The sequence below is a fragment of the Candoia aspera genome, chromosome 4 (genome assembly GCF_035149785.1).
Source record: "Candoia aspera isolate rCanAsp1 chromosome 4, rCanAsp1.hap2, whole genome shotgun sequence".
In the NCBI taxonomy this organism is placed as follows: Eukaryota; Metazoa; Chordata; class Lepidosauria; order Squamata; family Boidae; genus Candoia; species Candoia aspera.
Genome location: NC_086156.1, coordinates 29,006,636 through 29,011,865, shown reverse-complemented (window position 1 = coordinate 29,011,865; position 5,230 = coordinate 29,006,636). Strand labels below are relative to the sequence as shown.

The window sequence follows — 5,230 nt, the reverse complement described above, 5'->3', positions numbered from 1 at the left end:
TATCGAAGCAGGGAGGCTGCCTGTACAGCAATCCAGTAGGATTTATTTACTTATTTGCAGATTTTGCTTGCTGTACTAAAAGATCTGCACCTATTTATGTTCACAATGCTCACTCACACTGAGTGTTCATATACTGTTTTCCTTAACACACAATGTTATTATATGTTTCCTTTTTAATGAAATTTTTTTATTCCACAAATCTGAATCGGAGGTGAGTTAACTATGCTCACACAACCCTGATATTTTAGCAGAAGGTTCCAATTCCTCATTTAGCTCTACAGAAGGAGTATCTGCTGCATGCAATGAAACCCATATGCAGATATATGCTCATTGACATGAACAAGAAGACATATTGTGGCAAAGCATTGTACTGCATTTTCTTTTTTAATTTGGCTTCTTTGTTTATTTATCCATTGGTGAGAAGTCCATTACTTGTGTAAAGCAGCAGAACAAAACCTGGGCATGAATGATTCCTATGCAAAATCCCGATGATCAGAACACTTCTTGACCAAACATATAAAATATGCTATATAAAAAGGTTACTAACTAAACAAGTGTATCAAATATTGGAGAAGAAGGAGGGATGGTTTACTTTTTTATTTATTATAGTTTATTTTATTTAACAATCAAAGAAGTTTGCAGCCATCAGTAGCTCCAGTACAATCTCAGGCACAACTAGAAATTCAGGAATCTCTGCGGAGATGAGTAGTGTCAGTGTTTTAGTGTAGCTAACCTTATAGGTAAAATACATGCATACTTTGGATATGATATGGGAAGGAATCCCTCCAAAGTTCACTTTGTTTGTTTCACTTTCAGCCAACTGGCCTGGACCATTCGACATAGCTTTTATTGTTTCTGATGTGTGTGCTCCCATGTAACAATGAACTCATGGTCATCAGAAGATAGCAACCAATCCCACCATGTTTTCTCTTCTCCATCCAGCTCTTCTTAATGGGTGTTGTTTCATTGCCCTTAGAGCTTTTAAAACAGCATCTGCCCATGCCCAGTACCTGCAGAAACTAACAAGGCAGCTTCTCAAGTATCATATGGATGTAGCCCTACATTGCAGTGGTTGTCCATTACAGCCTTAGGAGAAATCTAGCCTGGGACAGGATACTAGCAGGCAAATATCTGAACGGTGCAAATATCAGTACATTTTTTCATGTTTAGCCACATTTATAACATGACTCATATGCTTAAGAAAGCTTCAAAACATCTCTTTCAACAGCGGAATTATAATGCTCTGCCCAGCTCCCATACAGCTCCCAATCAAGTCTGGATTCCTTGTGGCATTACCGACTATGGGTGGAGTTCAGTATCCCTCATCAATAGTTGGCCAAGCCAACTATAAGAATAGGAAGGCTCCATTAAATAATGAACTTCCTTTCTTTCTGCCACTAGAAGAAAAGGCAGGATAGAAGTTAGGGCAACAGATTCATTCTTGAGAAGATTCTGATCCATATAAGCAAGTAGGTTGCCCTGCTATTTATTTAAGGCAGAGCAGTAACCTGTACAAGCAGCCTCATCCCCATTTTGCAGCCCCAGAGCACCTACACCAGTGCCTCTTTGTGGCAGCTCTTGATGCCAGGAACAAAGCAGAAAAGAAATCTCCCTCTCTTGGCACAAAAAAGAAAACTTGCTCAGCTTTGATTTGAAGTATTTCCTTTCTCACAATTGCCAGTTGTGCAAATGGAATCCTATCTACCCAGGCTCTGAAAAGGCCTTTGATAAGAAAAACAGAGTTAATATTTCAGTCTTCTTAGAACTGGGGTGGAAGAACTTGTGTCGTTGTCAGCTAAAACATATGTTCTGATCAGCTCACTTTCAGAATACCTACAACAAATACCCATGCAAAATATCAAGGACCACTACTTGGGCCCTTTTACCTGTATCTTACTTTTTTAAAACATAAAATTACTAATTGTTTGAATGCTGCCTAATCTAGGTTGTCCCTGAGCCTGAACTAATCAGAGGAGTTTGTGAAATGTCCTTTGTATGAATTTCTCTATGAGATTAACCAATCCATGCTTCTTTAATTAGGAATATATATATGATGCCACACAGCATAAATGGCAATAATGCCCAGGGTCTATCAGCATTCATCACTCTTGGATCAAAAATATTTTTTTAAGTATAAAACAGCACGTATTTGGGAAAGATGCATACGAAAAGTATATACTTTACAAAGCTTCATACCAGGAAGTGCATGCTCTGGAAAGATGCATGCTGAAAAGTACATATTACAGAGATGTTAAAAACACCCTAAATGAGGGAAACCTGCATACATAATTGTCTTTATTAGTGAAGGCTGCAAAAAAGATGCACAGAAAATATTTCTGTTATGGAATATTGCATAAACAACAAATATGGATTTTCTTGCAATTTTATAAGCTCTGCAGAAAATTTGACACAGAGTAATAATATATGAATATAAGTTGGAATGACATCAGCTAGATCTGGAGGGGCTCCATATCCCAAACTAAACCAATCCAATAAACAGATCAGAAGTTTGCCATCTGCCAGATTTCTCACTTCTCTGAATGTTTCAATATACTTTCATGTACCACTAAGTTGCCAAACTATATATTTTGCTAGAAAAGATACATTAAATACCTATTAAAGTAAATTAAATATGTATTTTGGGAGGTGTTTTTTTTTAATGCAGATAAATAAGAAAAGCATCCAGAATGGAAATAAATAAATTTGCCCATCCCTACTTTTGCCCTATGCTTCAACATCAACTATGAGCTGGTGCTGAATTAGGATGATCCCCTTTTTCAGCATCCATTCCTGTATACAGTTTATGGCTCTAGTTTTCCACTTACGGAAAATTTATATGGCAGCAAAAATGTCTTGTCTTACAAGTAGAGATGGAGCATTTTGCAAAAACGTACATGCACAGCCTTTGGATACCACTCAGATGCTGCTGTGAATTATGATTTTCAGGTTCAAGGCACTAGGCATAACTCAAGACTCTTAAGACCACTAACTTAAAGCCATTAACTGGCAGGAAGTAAACCTAGGCATTTAAGACAGCTATACATTTGGATTTAATTCTGCGCCCTTGAGGACAAAGAGTTACATTTAATGGAGTGTTTTCTTTTGCTTCTGTCCTACTTTCTATAAAAAGAAGAGTAGTTTTTGAACAGTGCTGCTGTCTTTGGTGCAAAAGTAAATTGGTACATAGAAAGACACATGCAAATGGACACAAGTAGAAATTCAATTGAGAAAGGACAAACAAAATTTTCATTTTGATAGTTATTCCCAACATTGGTTTGATCATTTCTAGAGGTCAGGTTTTTTTCTATGACTGAATCCAACTGATGGAATAATTGGATCTAATCCTGTGGCCCAGGAAATGATGTGTTTCCCTTGAAATCAGTGGATTTGCATTCATTTTTACAATTGCTCTTCTCCTGTTTTGATCCCCACCCACCCCTGAAAACTACATATTAGTTTGATGGGTGAAATAGCTTGGACCACAGCCTTCCCAAAGGCAATCCCTGAACCTTTGCCAAAGAATTTAAAATCAGCTCAGGCTAATTTTATTTTCATAGATATGAAAATAGGACAGATGGGTCCTGAAGCAGAACTGCCAAAATTTAGTGTGAAAGTCTGTTCTTGTGATTTTTCCCCCTTGTTACTTACACCCTAAGTAGAAAGAGGAGAAACTGTACAAAGAAGAAGCAGCCCATTTCTTAAAAAGCTGCAATATCACCAACAAAAATCTACTTTGTGACTAACCATAATTTCTACTAAGTTCACTGTGTGTTCCTATCAGTATGTTTAATGTATCGGTCCAGTACATTGGAGATTGAGCTGAGAGACTATTATAATCAATTGCTTGCAATGAAAAGTTTGCTGTATTTATTCAGTAAGTCAATAAAATACAAGCCTTGTTGAATAAACATGCTTTATTTCTCAATCAAGAGCAAAAGCAAGTTATGACACGTGTCAGAGACAGACTGGTTTTAGTGCCAGGGATGCACTTAGTGTTTTCAGTAGTCAGACCTCAGAAAATATGACAGTGACACAATGATCCTTAAGTATTTGGGTGGGGTTCGAGGAATGTTGCACTTTAGCAAACTTTGTGTCCTAAAGGGATGTCATAGAAGATAGGTGCGGCTTTGGTTTCACAAGGCTCAATTTATTTATTTATTTATTTTCTATCTCACCTTTTATTATTCTTACAAATAACTCAAGGCGGTGAACATACCTCATACTCCTTCTTTTTCCTATTTTCCACACTACAACAACCCTGTGAGGTGAGTTGGGCTGAGAGAGAGTGACTAGCCCAAGGTCACCCAGCCAGCTTTCATGCCTAAGGCAGGACTAGAACTCCCAGTCACCTGGTTTCTAGCCCATTGCCTTAACCACTAGACCAAACTGGGTCTCATTTAATTTATTATTATTATTATTATTATTATTATTATTATTATCATTATCATTATTTATATGATACCTAAGACTGAAGACCGCAAGCTGGTAAGTGTAGACACAGTATCAGGTGCAGCCTCAAAGTTGGAAGAAGAGGCACAAAATGTATTCCTTTTTGCAAGTAACAAGGTATTTCTCAGACAAAGCTCATTCCCTTCTTGTACAAAACTCCAATGGCTTCCAATCTACTTTAGACTTTTACTTGTAGCATCATCAGGGAGGTATAAGAAAAAGAGATATTTTGGAGCATAAAATACTCATTTATTCTAATAGGTCTCTTCTACATGTTGTATGTACCGTTCTTTTCATGCGTTGATTCTTGTTTTTAGTAGTTTGCAGTTGTTTTAGTAATTAACATTTCATATTATTAATTAACTGATATGCTCAGTTGTTTGTAATTGGATTGGATTGGATTGGATTGGATTGGATTGGATTGGATTGGATTGGATTGGATTGGATTGGATTGGATTAGACTAGACTAGACTAGACTAGACTAGACTAGACTAGACAGACATGGTTAAAGAAAGACTCATTTGCTGTACTTCATTTCTACTTGGATCAATTTAATTTATATGGCAATCCTACCCATCTCTATTTAGAAGACAGCCCAACTACGTTCCATGAAACTTAGTCCCAGATAAATGAGTTTGGAGTGGAGCTTTAATCAATGTTAATACCAATTCCCCAAAACAAGAATTTAGAATGAATTTAGCAACTATAGAAACACATATATTCAAAACTCTGTTGCTTGCTCTACCCACTTACTTACTTCACTTGGTCAGTATCTGAGCAT

At 36.9% G+C, this 5,230-nt stretch overlaps 1 pseudogene; it reads right to left on the bottom strand.

The window, feature by feature from the left end:
- Positions 1-619: 619 nt before the first annotated feature.
- On the bottom strand, positions 620-5,026 carry LOC134496286 (elongin-C-like; annotated as a pseudogene).
- Positions 5,027-5,230: the final 204 nt, after the last annotated feature.